Genomic DNA, 15200 nt, shown 5'->3' with positions numbered 1-15200 from the left:
ACATGATTCTAGCAAATAAAATCATTAAATGTTAGATTTCCTCCCGACTCACTAAACGCAAAACCATCTGGAATCTCTCACTGAAAGATTTAAGAATCAGAATCAGCACCCTGGGCATCATGTTCTTGCTAATCCTTTCCCCAAAACACAACTCTCAGGTTCCTACCGGCCCTTGTTGATACTGAGGTTCGTCTTGTCTAGGACAGCTTTCTTTCAACCTTGCCCCTACACTTCCCACTCCTTCACCCTCCCTGCTGTATCTCAGTCCCCAGTGCCTCTCACCCTTCCCAGGGCCACCAACCTCAAGGGCCCCTCCCAGGGGCCATCATCAAGGCTTGCCTGGACCAATCCAGCAGCCTCCTAAGTGACCTCCCTGCCTCCACTCTCACCCACCTTTGACAAGCCCGGGGTTAAATACCACTTCTGGAAGCACCTCCCCCTCTTTTCCCCTGGCTCCCTCTGTGGTTGGCGGAACCATGGCCCCCAAAGATGTTCACGTCCTAATCCCTGGGCCCTATGCCTACGTTACCTTACATCACCAAAGGCATTTTGCAAATGTGATTAAGTCACGGATCTAGAGATAGAGAATTATCCTAGATTACCAGGGTGGGTCCAACATAATCACCAATGTCCTTAAAAGAGGAAGGCAGGAACATCAGAGAAAGACACACAAAGAGAGAAGCAGAGGTCACAAATCAAGGGATGGCATCAGCTTCTAGAAGCTGAAAGGACAAGGAACAGACTCTCCCCTAGAGGCTCCAGAAGGATCCAGCCCTGCCCATACCTTAATTTTGGCCCAATGAGATAGATTTTGAACTTCTGACCTCCAGGACCACAAGATAACAAATATGCATTCTGTTAAGCTTCCAAGATTGTGACAATTTGTTACAGCAGCAATAGGAAACTCATACACCCCCACTAGATCAAGGTCTCTCTTGGCCCACATTCACTGTGCTGTGCTCTTAATAGAGCCTGTTTACTTGTCATTTGACTTAGAGCTCCAGGAGGGCAGGCCCCGAGTCTACGCTCTCACCTCTGTACCCCAGTGTCCTGGCACACAATATGCTGATTACATGAATGGAGGAGAAAAGGAAGAGACCTTGGCACATCCAAACCACACATACCATGTGGATGAGGGGTGCTCAATGGGAAAGAGCTTGATGCTCCAGCAGCACTCAGCAGCAGGTGCTCCAACACAGCAATGCTCTGTTCATGCCTCCACAATTCATGGATGTTCCTTTGGCCAGCAGCCCCCTCCCCACCTTCACCTGCCTGGGAAACTCTCACCCTCCTCAGTTTCAGCTCAAATCTGCCTCCTCTGTGAAGCTGTCCTGGACTCTCCAGGCAGACTCAGCATGCCCGTCTCCCCACGAGCCTAGAAATCCCTGGGAGTCTGAAAGCTTGTCTTTTGATTGTTGGATCTCCATTTCTTGGCACAGTGCCGGGCGTAGAGCAAATGTTTGTTTTCTGTTGTTGTTGTTGTTGTTAACTCCTTCAGACTATAAACAAAGGCCCATCAGAATCACCACCACCCTCAGTAACAAGCATTTATGTAGTGGCCAAGTGAGCAGGAGGCGCTGTGCTATGGTGGGGATAAGTCAGAGTCCCTCCCAACTTTGGGGGTTTGATAACCTACTTAGGGAACATCCTCCCACAGCGTCAGGTGACAGACACTAGGAGGAAGCCCAATGATGGCCTTGAGTTCAGAGGTCAGCTGGAGCTGGGTCTCCTTCACTGACTTGCATTATGGATATTTCCGGGGCTTCTAGCATTCCTGAGGCTGAGCAGAATTGGGCCTGACAAAGGTCTTTCTCAGACCAGTTCCTGATGCTAGTTTGCTAAGAGACTGTCCCTGGGAGCAGAGTCTGAATAGAATCCACCAATCCCAAGTTTCCAAAGCACCAGGAGCAAAGACTGGAGTTTCAGTTCCAAAGCCATCAGTGTCTGGCTGACCCCTTAGTTTCTCTGTTTCCTTATCTGCAGAAAGTAGATAGTAAGGACTCCGTTGGAGGGCTGCAAGGCACATGCGTGGTTATGGCCACCGCATATCCCCGCTTCACAGATAAAGAAACTGAGACCCAGAGAGATTACATGGCTAAACTGAGGTCAAAGGGGCAGAAAGTAGGGGAGCCAGGATTAAAACGAGAATAATCTGACTCCAAAGTCAATTCTCTTCTCGAGCATAAGCACAGAAGAATAGGAAACAAAGAAATTCCCCTGGTGGAAAGGGCCCTTTTTCTGAAATGTATCAGTAATGGATGGGGCATAGAAAGTAATGACCTATCATTCCTCACAACTCCCACAGAAAAGTATCTGGCACTAAACGCACTGCCAAGAATTGATGAGAAGGAAAAGGCGGGAAGGGCAATATCCCTTCGGTTAATTTTCATTTTAAAATGTTTCCTCACAAGCATTCGCCCATTCCACTTCTACCTAAACACAGGTAGATATGGGAGCACGTGCGGAAATCTGCTTCTTCATGGTTGAACAGGTTCGAGGTAGTTTTGAATTTTTCAGGCTTTCCCGTGCCCTGTACTTCCTGCCCGTTCTTGCACTCGGTCAACAAACACTGGAGTCAGCCGGGCACCGTGCTTGGTGCTGGGGATACGGAAATGGATAGGACCCACCCCTGCCTTCAGAGTCTGTGGGAGGGTCGACAAGGATCCTACACATGCACGAACCTAGTGCATCGTCACGAAACCTGGTGTGGAGAGCACTTATCATCATCTATCCCCCTGGACAGGTGAGGCACGAAGGCCCGGGGCAGAGGCATCCTTGGACCCATCTTCAGACACCTAGCCCCAAGTGCCTCCACTCCTCCGCGCCACTTGAAACAAATGACATCCACAGGACTCAGGGTTTCTAGGAAACCTGAAAGGCAGCCCACCTCAGAGGTGCCACTGTCACATAGCTACTTGACTCTGCCCATTGACCCAGGCAAAGTACAACTGATTGCAACACACTGGCGAGAAGCAGAGAACTCCTGCCTTCCCCACAGCCCTCCCAGGCCTGGAACGGGTCCAGGGCCACCTGCACCGGCAGCTCAGAGCTTCCAGAGAGCTCCAGGTGAACGCAGAGTCTGGAATCCCCAGAAAGCTTCCCCGGGTGTATGTGGACTGGAGGCAAGTGCAGAGGGTGGGTGTCGGGAAGAAGGAAGGAATGCTGAGGAACCTCACAGCAGCTGGTTTTACCATGACCCTCCTCTAAGAAGAGCAGAGAGAATGTGCGAGCTCCCTCTGATTCCACCTACGCCCACAGCTAGACCTTGTTCTTCCCGCTTCCATCTGGTGGCTGTACCTTAAAGGTGATCGAGCTTGTCCTGGTAAGAACACAGGGACAGTCTACACACACTGAGTGAGCAAGCCATGCATGTCCCCAAAAGGCCACCACAGAAAAGGCTCTCCCTTTGGGTTCAGGGATTTCTCTCCCCTAGCCGTCTTAAAACGCCAGGCTTTGCGTCCAGACAGAAGAGACCAAGGCATCAGGAAATGTCTGGGACCCTTTAGAGACGGAGAGCCAAGACAAGAGGAAAACAGGCTGAATGGGGAGGAGGAAGGAGCTGAGAACATGCTGCCACCCTGACTCACATCTGTCCCCACCTCTCTCTTTAGGGCAGACCTTGTCTTCTCTCACCGGAATCACTTCGAGAGCCTCCAGTCCTACCTCTTCGAATCCATCCTCCACATCACAGCCAGGTGGCGCTCTCCCAGGTGTGACTCTGAACACAGCCGCCTCACACTTGAGCCCCTCTGAAGGCACCACAGTGCGTCAGTAAAGGGCAGGCTCCTTCCAGGGCCTGGTGCCTGCCTGTCTCCCCAGCCTCACCTGCTGCCATGCCCCACACACACAACCTTTGACCCCGCCAAACCCAGCAGCACCCTGACCCTTGCATGCTGAGCCACCTGCTGATGCCACCCTCTGAGCCTTCTGGCTTCCCAGATACCTTTATTCTCCCCACTCTTTATCTGGCCCACAACAGCTCCTACTTCAAAACCCACTTCATGTGTCACCACCTCCAGGAAGTCCTCCTTGACTGCCCACCCCCCAGTATAATCAGATGTCCTTCCTCTATGCTCTCTCTATGTCTCAGTATGGAGCTTAGCACACTGCCTACAACTGAGTTGCTCCTACTTATAATCTGCTCCATTCCTGAATTCATTCACGCATCCATCCACAGATCTACCAGCATTTATGATACCCATTTCACACACCTGCCCAACAGAAAATCTGACTGCAGAATTCATTGAATCTGGTAGTGTGAGCTGCCCCAGTACTGTAGTATTTTCTTCCCACAGAAAGACTTCCAGAGTCGAGGTGTTAAAGTTCTCAGAGAGTAAAATAGTCTAAGGAGAGTTCTTCATGATTTGTTCAATTCCTAGGGAAGACAAGAAGGAGCCCAGAACCAGGGCTCCTCCTTGTCCATGCTGAGCTGGTCAGAACAGCCCTGGCATTTCCCACTGCCCTGCTCCTCTTCCAAGATCTGGGGCTCCCTACCTTGTGGTTTTCCCAACAGGCCCCACACCCCACCAAGCTGGTGAGATGGACCCCTCTGTTGTGACTCTATCATCAAGGCCTGAAGGCACACAGCCACAGCTGGGGTTCTGTTGTCTAGTTCCAAAATGCTTCCTGAATAACATATTTTATCTCTTGCTCTAGGTTTTTTCCTCCATAATTGAAATTAACTAGAGCTCTTAAAAAAAAAAATTTTTCCCCCTACCTTTCGGATTAAAAATGACATAAGCAGCTGTAGTTCCCCAGATACCTCCTTTACCCTGGGGCCAAGTGTTTTTAAATCCCATTGTCAGGACTCATGCCTTCCAGACAGAGGTTTGCCTTTCCCAGGTGTTTTCTCAAAAGCAGTTACCTCTCCTCACTGGGCTCCATGAAGGGGACCTTTCCCAAGCAGGTTAGAGCCAGGGGATCCTTCTAAAATTCTAATCCTCCTCCTGCTTAAAGCCCCACAATTATTCCCACAGCTGTTTACATGGCCTCCAATGTCCCATGTGCTTAGGGCCCATCTGCCTTCCCCAGCCCCCTTGCCCCACCCTCCACATGCTGCCCTCTGACCCCAGCCAACTCCCTTGGGTATCAGTTATCTCAAGCACATAGATCACAAGTGGTTGTACCAATCGAACCAATTCTTTTTACAGATTCACAGTAGAAAGCAAAACGGAAAAGGTCATGTTAATCCATTCGGCAGAAAAATCCTATGACTTAAGCCCATAAGTCAGTGAAATGCCTCATTCTCCAACCTGAGGAAATCTGTTCACTGCATCCCACCCAATGATGGTGACAGAAGCAGCTAGAGGTACTTTGATAAATTCCATAGTTATCAGAGCATAAAATACAGAGGTGATCAGGACACTAATGTTTTACAGTGATGAAAAGGGAGGGGCATTTAGAAACTCTGTGTGCCCTTTGTTCATTTATTCAACAAATACACGACAACTCTGTGCCTGGGGTAGCAGCAAACTCCACACTCAGTGTCCAGGCTGCCAAACCACCATCCACCAGGAAGCTCAAGGGACAAATTCTTTTGAGAAGCGCAAGGCCAGGGACACCAGTGGATGTAGGCTTCCCTGTAGCTTTGATTCCCCTCAATGTAACTTTAATCCCTCTTCAACTCTCTGCTTCCTCTGCTCTGACCCAACCTGCCCTCTTCATCCCAAACCTTTCCAAAGACACCTCAGGTCCACCACACTGAAGACCTCCCCAACTTTCTCAGCATCTTCAGGGAGCTTTCCTCCACCTTCTTCAGTGACACCTGAGCTTCCCCTGATGACACTGTCCTCTGAGTGTGGCATTCAGGTAGAGGCTGTTCAATCTCCCTCACCCACAATGTCAGAGCCACCCTGTCCCAGAAAAATAACACTCCACCCTCTTGCGTCCCAATCCCTGTTCCTCTGAGACCCAAACCCTCTGGCTTCTCCACTTCCTCCTCTTCCCATGGCTGTCTGTGGTAGAGCCACTTCTCTCCTTGATGCCCTGAAGCTTCCGTCCAGGTCCTGCTTGCCTCCTGAGTTATTTCAGCTGTTACAAGGACAATCCATCCAATACCCAAAATTCCCATTTCCTTGATTATCATCATCTCCAATCCACTTCAACCAGTGACTCAGGTCGGGTTCCCCAGAAGCAGATCCCAAGATGAAGACTGGTTTGCAAGCATTTTATTTAGGAAGTGCTTCCAGGACAAGCTCATAAGGGAGTGGGGAAGCAGGGAGGGGAAGGGCAGGAAACCAAATAAAAGTAGATTCCAGCTGAAGCCCTGTCCCCTGAGCCCATGGGAGCTCCGCAGTATAGATGACTTCCCCAAGTTTGTCCCACCTCGGGGCCAGGGAGCTAGGCTCTCCTTCTCTCCCCTAGTCAGTCACTGGCTACAGACACCCCCGGAGGGACATAAATGCCCAGGAGCATCCTGGTAAGAGATGCCAGTAGAGCAAGGAAATTCTTCTGAAAAAGGACTCTTTGTAGGGACAAGCTACAAGGAGAGAAGCACACAGACTCTGGAGGAGGGGTGCACAGGGCCAGGAAGAGCGTTCTGGAAGAGCTGGTGGGGCACTAATGATTTCCAGTACAACTGCCTCCTGCTATGGCCACATCCCAAACCCCATCATCACAAGAAATGTCCCTGCCTCAGAAATATGCCGGTAAAGAAATCCACTTCAGACTGGAGCTTCCTATCCCCCTGGCTCTCTCCCAGGAAGTAGCCCCACAACACATCCTGCCCCCACTTCTCACTCTTTTGTGCCCCCACTGTGTTTTCTTCCCTCCCCGCCCAGCTTAGATTCCAAGTTCAACCCTTTACTCTCCAGCTCACAGACTCTACCCCCTCTCTTTCTGGCCTTTCCTGGAGACACCTGGAGACACCCCCTTCTCTCTGCTCAGAGACCATATCCAGGCTGCTAGATGCTGCTGGGAAATCGAACAGCCTTGGGGATGGCTGCCTCTCTAAACCTACAGTTTCCTTCTTCAGCTCGGTTCCACACAGCCAGCTGCCCTGACAGACGTCATGGAGATATTAAGGTGTATTTGACTGTACACACACCTGAAATTGTACATGGCGATCCGTCTGCAAGATAGCTTCTACTTTATGGAAGGATTTGTGGGGGAAAGCATGGGAATGGCAAGCTGTGTGTACGACTAAAATGGGCTGTAGTTTATATTTATAATCTTTAAGAACAAACTGTTTATGTAGAATGAGCTGTACCCTCATTGTGCCTTGTCCCAGGGTCACTGAGATGGAGTCTCCATGCCCCAGTACACTGTGCTTTGCAAGCAGCCTCAGCCACCTGCCCCTCCAGTGTAGCCGCCCGGTGCTCCTGGCTTGCTTCATAGTCACTAAAACCTCCTATTAAAAAAAAAAAAACTTGGATAAAAAAAAATTTTAGATGGCTCTTCCTTCACTGTGCCTACTAAGTCGCAAAAATGAATGAGATCCATCAAAGGCAGAAAACGGTTTCTACAAAACACCCCACAAAATGGCTTTGCCTTTCAGCATTACCCTCTGGATAATTTCCCCCTTAAAGTGGCTCTTCTAATGCAGTATCAGTGCTGCTGCCATCAGCAACATTTCAGCAATTCGCTGCAAATGCAGCCATCCGAGGCTGGGAGTGAGTGCAGGAGGGAGGAAGGGAGAAACCCAAAAGAGAACAGAATACCCACATTGTTCCTCATGAGGGTGGGCAGACAGTGACGTAGCAAACATATCTGTCCGTTTCTCTGAAGACTGAGAAGTGTTTGCAAGTACTATTAATAGCCCTAATTAGTGAAGTCTTCAAGGAATCAACAGACTTCCTGAAAAACTGGGGAAGCAGATCTAAAAAGATAGGGAAGGGAATCTTCAATAAACCAGCACTCCTAGGTGTGGGGTACCAAATGGGATCTGATGAAGCCAAGAGTCATTGCTGCCAGGGGAATCCTAGGGCAGAACCAGCCTCCAGGGGAACTTTCCAACCAACCATGAGCTGCTGAATGTAGGCTGGTCCTTCTAGCCAAACCAACACCTCACTCCACCCCCTAAATATCTGCAGTCCTTTCTCACTAGTAATCCCTCCTGCTAGAGAGTAAATTCCTCCAGATGCCCCCTACTCTGGGCCCTTTGCCTCTAAATCTCCCAAAGTCCCCATTCCAGTGCACAGCATATAATAAGAGCTCAATTAATATTCATGGAATGGATTCAACAAATGTTGGTCAAGTGTCTATCACGAGTCAGGCACCAGCGAGCACAAAGGTGATGGAGCAGGACCCTGCTGTCCAGGAGCTCACCAGGCAAAAAGTTGGATGCAACCTTCACCTTCACTCCCATGTAATTCAGAAAAGGCCTAGCACTCAAGGATCTAGAAAAGGGATCTGAAATCTCAGAGAGCAAATAGATCCCTGCCTGGACTGTGAGGAAATCTGCCAAGCTGCTACGCTGGTCCTTAACCTGCTCCCCAAGAAACAGCTCATAAAGCAAGGGAGTATAGAAAGAAGTGTGCTCTGGCATTGTTTTCAAAAGTTCACTTCCTCTTCCATGTTACTTCTGATAGATCCTCAGACCCACAGCTGTTACCCAGGAGACCTTTCTATGTGATGGGTTAGCAGCAATTAAGCCGTCATCAAAAACATATTTCCATTCAAGAAACTGCCCAGTTATAAGAACCATAGGTCCTGACTCAGAAACCTATAACCAAAAACCTACAACCAATTAGCGAATATTGGCACATCATAGGGCTCAATAAAATAGCGGGGGCGCCTGGGTGGCTCAGTCGTTGAGCGTCTGCCTTCGCTCAGGTCGTGATCCCAGGGTCCTGGGATCGAGCCCCACATCGGGCTCCCTCCTCTGTGGGGAAGCCTGCTTTTCCCTCTCCTACTCCCCCTGCTTGTGTTCCCTCTCTCGCTGTGCCTCTCTCTGTTAAATAAATAAATAAAATCTTTTTAATAAATAAATAAATAAATAAATAAATAAATAAATAAAATAGCGTAAAATGAAAGCGTTCAGCTTGCCATGTAAACAATGCTAATGAGGGACGCAACAGTCCCTGTAAACAGCAAAGCTCAGGGGAAAAACCACAAGAGGAAAAAAAATTTTTTTCCATAGACAGCTAAACCCAACTTTTGGGTTCTCGGCTTTTAAGCAAGGAATATAATCCTCTTGAAAATCCTAGCTGATGTTTAATGCGTCATACGCTTTGGATTCAACCTGTACTTAATTGCTTTGAAGTTGCCTCTGAAGAGGTCATTTGAAATACAGTCTTGTGGTTATGATTCCTCCTCTTCATAGAAAGGAGGAGGGAAAAGGGCCCAGAAATTGTTACAACCAATTAAAATAGCAAATGACACAACCCGGCTATCTTGGAATTTGAGGGCATTTCCAAGAGTTCCCTGCCATTTAAAGATTTTTAATGGCCCCTCAGATGCCAGTTGCATTTCAGCTGCTATAACTGGGAGGTGCTGAATCCAGCAAAGCCATTTGCTCCATAGTCACGGGGCTAGATTAGGTACGTCATGGAGTTAGCACTTGGTTCTTCAAGCACAGCCAAAAGTGCCATACCATTTAATTCACTGGAAACTTCCGCGTGAGGTCCATTTCCTGACATTCTCTAAGTGGTTCACAGGTAGCAGGGTAGTGTCTTTCCGTTCACGGATCACTGTCGGCTAATGTTCCCCATGGCACATAATGCGGCCTCTATCATTCGATGAGTGCCTACTATATGCTCAGTAGTCTCTGAGGTGCTCTAAGGGAACTTAAGCATTAGCTATCACCAGAAAAAAAGGATCCATCAAAGTTGTCATTTCTTACTTGTCCTGGTGACTCAACCCAGAAGCAGACCATAGGGTAGCTTCTACATGACCGTCTAGCTAGGATAGGGTTGCTAGATTTGTGAGTGTGCTAAAATTCACATCACATAAAATTCACCATTTTAACCATTTTAAAGTATACAACTCAATGTGCACTGTAAGATTCAGCAAAAAAAAAAAAAAGAATGCAGGACAGGCAGTTAAATTTGTATTTCAGATTTTTTAAAATTAAGATAAGTATAGCCCATGCAATATTTGGGACATACTTATACTTAAAAATTATTTTTCTGAAATTTGCATTTAACTGGGTGTCCTGCATTTTATCTGGCAATCCCATGGCAGGGGGACAGGAAGAACACAAACATCAACCACCCAACACAACCAGCCAAAAATGTAGGTAAGTACGACACTGGGTGATACCAATCATAAATATAAAAACAACCAGGCTTGAACCTCTGGCACCCTATCACGGCTGCTCTTCCCAGGGCCCCCACCGCCTCCACCTTGCCAGATCCTGTGCCCACCAACATGGCTGCATCCGACTTGGCCTCCCACAGCACCCCACATAGAAGGCTTTGCTCCTTCTTTTTTTTTTTTAAGATTTTATTTATGTATTTGTTTGAGAGAGAGAGATAGGGAGAGAGAGCACAAGCAGGGAGGAGCGTGAGAAGCATGCTCCCTGCTGAGCAGGGAGCCCGATGTGAAGCTTGATCCCAGGACCCCGAGATCATGACGTGAGCCAAAGGCAGATGCTTAACCGACTGAGCCACCCAGGCACCCCAGGCCTTGCTCCTTCTTAAAACGCTCCCATTGGCTTCTTGACACCACATTCCCAAGATTTTCCTCCATTCTCTCTGGTTAGGTCTTGTGGGTTTGTTTGATTGTTTGTGTTTGTTTTTGTTTTTGAGAGACAGAGAGAGAAAGCACACCCATGCGAGCAGGGGAGGGGCAGAAGGAGAGGGAGAAGCAGGCTTCCCACTGAGCAGGTAGCCCGATGTGGAGCTCAATCCCAGGACCCCAAGATCATGACCTGAGCCAAAGGCAGATGCTTAACTGACTGAGCCACCCAGGCACCCCAGGCCTTGCTCCTTAAAACGCTCCCACTGGCTTCTTGACACCACATCCCCAAGATTTTCCTCCATTCTCTCTGGTTATGTCTTGTGGGTTTGTTTGCTTGTTTGTGTTTGTTTTTGTTTTTGTTTTTGTTTTTGAGAGACAGAGAAAGCACACCCGTGCAAGCAGGGGAGGGGCAGAGGGAGAGGGAAAGAGAGAGAATCTCAAGCAGGCTCCATGCTCAATGCAGAGCCCGACACAGGGCTCTATCTCACGATCCTGAGATCATGACCTGAGCTGAAATCAAGAGTCAGATGCTTCACCAACTGAACCCCCCAGGCTCCCTGGTTAGGTCTTTTCAAATCCATTCTCCAGATTCCTCTTCCTAAAAATTTGTAAATATTGGACTTTTGTGGGGCTCATCCCTGCACCCTTTCTTCTCTGCATTCTCTCCAGGACTAATCTATTTCAGGGCCAAGGTTTTAAATACCACCCACTTGCTGATGACTCCCAGATCTTTATGCCCAGGGAAGCGGCAGCCAGAGGCCAGCAGGAGGCCACTCACGGATCAGTGTGCAAAAGTCACAGGAGGTACAGGCATGCTGCATCCCAGGTGATAAGCCATGCCAGCACTGCAGTTGGCCAGAGTCCCCTGCTGCAGAGAACAAGGGAGCTCTGCTGGCTACTTGGGTTACAGGGATACTGATATCTGGGTCACCATGGCCATCGCCATAACGTCTGGGCCACTTACAACCGGAACAAGAACCAAGTATTTAATGACGACAATCTCAAAGTCATCCTCGTGGACTACACAGAGGGCCATGTAGCCACTACCCAAGTGACCATCCTTCCTCTGTGTGTATGCTGAGAGAGCGTGGGCTTTGCAATGCTCAAGGCCAAGGTTCCGGGCCTTGGTGCAGTAGCTGGAGAAGCCCCTCACCCAAATAGCGGCATCTCAATGGGCACTGGTGGGAGCCTGGGATCAGAAAAGAGAGAGAAACATTTGGAAGGACAGGGCCCCCAGGAAAACTGTCCTGGACTGTCGGGGGAGGGAAGACTGTTTCTTCCAAGAATAAATTTCTACTCCTGAAAACACAGGTCTAACTGCCTGCTTCATACACGCAAATACCAATGGTTCGATTTCACTGGCAGACCTCAATTGCGTCTCACACTTAGTATGTCCAAATTGTGCTTGATCGCCAACCGGCCAAAAAAGAAGGCTCCTCTCCCAGGATGGTATTAACATCCACCCAGTTTGCTCAAGCCAAACGGCCAGACTCTCAGAGGCAACCTCACTTCAGCCTCCCTGTTCCTCCCTCCCTCCCAGAATTCTGTCATTTCTACTTCCAAATAGACCTAGAAGGAGCCCTGACCCTCCTTCCCCATATCCCCACCATCCGCCCAGGCCACGGCCTCTCTGTGCGACTCTAGCCATAGAGCCTCACAGGTCCTGCCACGTCCACGCTCACCCCACCCCCAGCCATTCTCTGCCCAGAAGTCAGAAAACATTTTCAAACATAAATCCTATCACCTCCCTTCCTCAAACCTTTCAGAGCTCCCACCATTGCATCTAGGATAAAATGCAAGCCCCCTACTCTGGCCCCCAAGGCTTGACAACAGACCCCGGCCCACTTCTCCAGTTTTGTCCCTCCACCCTCGACCCCACCCCCACGCCCTGCATCCCAGCCTTCCTTCACTTTACACAGGGTCTTCTTCCCCCCATTCTCCCCATGGCTGACTCCCACCCATCCTTTGGGGCTCCGTTTAAATGTTACCACCTCACGGAGGTCTTTCCTGACCACCCTAAGCAGCCCCTCTCCTTTTGTCTCTACCTTTGCAGGTAGTAATATTATTTGCTAGTTTACTGTTGATTAGCCATCTTCCTCGGCACCTGCACCACAAGACTATCAACGCCAAGGGTAGAGACCTTGCTCATTTGGTTCACTTTTATACACCCAGTGCCTAGCCCAGCACCTGGCACATGGTAGGCATTTGATAAATACTTTGAATGAATACATAAAGCCAAGGAAGAGGTTTATTGTGTAATAATTACAAATTATACCAAAAATCAATAATATAATTTTTCTTTACCTAAAGGGGGTCCTAAATATCAACTAGTCATCTAACACCCTCAGCTAGAGGACATAAGCAACTTATCCAAGGCAAGTGGTAATCCCAGGATACAGGCCCAGTGTCCATCTAACTCTAAAACCCATCAAGACTCTCCGCTGCCTTCATGTTCTGTTACAAGAAATTCTCTGAAAGAGCAGCTCAAACCGCGATCCTGTATTCATTCGAAAATTTAACCTGAATTTCTCCATTGGGTACTAATAAATCCTGCCATAATCCCACATCGCAATCTTTGGTGTTCAGGACTGGATTTCACCCAGTGGGAGCAGAGAGCAAAAGCTGAAGCATGGGAGACACCTGCTTTTCGGGTATACCCCAAAACAAATCAGCCACCCTTTAGTCATCGACATGAAGGTGAACTGCATCTTTCCCCAGGATCTTCCATTTAAGTCCAGCTGCACCTTGTCTCAAACCAACTCCTTTTTCATTGCTAGGCACTCACCAGAAATACCCTCATCTGAAAGCCCTGAAGGTACAGAAAGGCATGCCTTTGGAAATGACACCACATAATATCTTCTTATTCTTATTGCCTTGAAGCCTGCCGTCAAGCCCTCCTGTGCTTACGAATCAACAGAGACTGAATCCATGACCTCCTGACAGGACTGCCACATTGCACAACCTCCAAGGGATCCATTTACAATTGTACAATACACAACCTGCACAACTGTACATAGCGGCCCTACCTTTTAAGGCCTGCTTCAGCTCTGTCAGGTTTATGACCACTCTACAATTTGGACACGAGCTAAAAAAAATGTTCTTGTGCCAGAAAATTCAAATTTCCTTTCATCACAAGTGAACAATTACTGGATACATCTATCAAACTCTGCAGTCTGCTAAAGAGGATGGTTATCATACTTCAAGGTTATTTTTTTAATCAATTTCCATCAAAAAAACTTGATATGAAAAAGTAAACTGAAAACAAAGATCATGGTATGATCACTCTCTGGGACATATTTACATACTAAATAAATCAGTCAGGATAACCCATAAGATCTCAATGAAACCAAAATTCTTAAAAATGGAATAAACCCTCTCTTCCTCTTCTATGACTTTTAGTTTTATGGATTTGTGCTTATATTCTACAGCAGATGGTAATGTAGATCTTGTCAGCAGAAAAGACTTTAGCTAGCGACTCAGATCTTGAGCCTGAAATTAGGTTAATGACCGTGGTACCGCTCATGGGCCAAATCTGTAACCTACAAATAACCGAGAGGGATGTGGAATAGACCAGAGGTGTTCAAACTTTTCAAACAAAACCCTTCCATTTCAAGGAAAGGTTTTGTTCTAAAAGTTTGAATTTCAAGTAGAAAGTCAATTGAACAGAATAAAATTCAAACTTTAAGTGGAAATTATAGCTATGGAGGTAAAACTCCATTTGAAGGAAGGAGTCGGTCAGGTAAACCTAACAGACATAAGATCTGAATCAAACTGAACTTCCTTCAGATGAAAGAGTTTTGTTCTGAAAGTTTGAATTTTGGGTGGAAATTCAACTGGACTGAATAAAATTCAAACTTTAAGTGAAAATTATACAGATACAGACACAGATGTAAAATTTCATTTGAAGGGAGGATTTTGTTCTAAAAGTCTGAACACTACTCTTGGATATTGGATATTGGATTCTGTAGTACAGACGTAACATATTAAATATGAAATACATATTGCTGTTATTACGTACCACATTGCATTATATATAATATAGTGTAGGATAGAATAACACACTATAATATCATCTCAAAGCAAGCTGATGAGCTTTGCCTCCTTCTCAATCTCTACACTCATTCCAAGACCTCCTTGGGATGCAGAAGGTTCGTGGAACAGGGATGGAAACCATGAATCTGGAAGAAAGAACACCAAAGGGAATATCCAGAACTCGGGTTCTAGTCCAAGCTTTGTACTAACTTGCCCTGTTACCTTCAGCATGAACTGTGGGAGCAGAAGATCTAGGCACCAACACCAGCTTGTGTCACTTAAACTACTACTCTACTACTCTCTCTTATCTATAAAATGGAAACAGTAATCTGCCTCAGGGGATCACACTGCCAATTAAATGGTATCATACCCTTAAGGTGCTCATTGTTTGAATGGCTGTAGTGAGTATTTAATGATCACTAGTTGTGATAATAATTAAGTCATTAGATAAGGTCTATAGGATGGGAAATGTGTTACTGAACGTTGAATACAATGCTAACTGAAAACATTTGCACCAAATTCATTTCGGGTCTTGTTTTGACTAGTTT

The 15200-nt window shown here is 47.4% G+C and overlaps 1 protein-coding gene across 2 annotated transcripts in view; it reads right to left on the bottom strand.

The window, feature by feature from the left end:
• KCNK10 (potassium two pore domain channel subfamily K member 10) overlaps positions 1 to 15200 on the bottom strand; it is a 130625-nt gene that overhangs the window by 72522 nt on the left and 42903 nt on the right. The window contains exon 1 of one of the 2 annotated variants that reach the window (XM_027572775.2): positions 3664 to 3778. The exons of the other annotated variant lie outside the window; for it this stretch is intronic. The gene's annotated coding sequence lies outside the window, so the exon portion shown is untranslated. Of the gene's footprint in view, positions 1 to 3663; positions 3779 to 15200 lie in introns of those variants that run through there. 2 annotated transcript variants of the gene reach the window in all.

Source organism: Zalophus californianus, chromosome 6 (assembly GCF_009762305.2).
Source record: "Zalophus californianus isolate mZalCal1 chromosome 6, mZalCal1.pri.v2, whole genome shotgun sequence".
Lineage (NCBI taxonomy): Eukaryota > Metazoa > Chordata > Mammalia > Carnivora > Otariidae > Zalophus > Zalophus californianus.
This window is presented reverse-complemented; position numbering and strand designations above follow the sequence as displayed.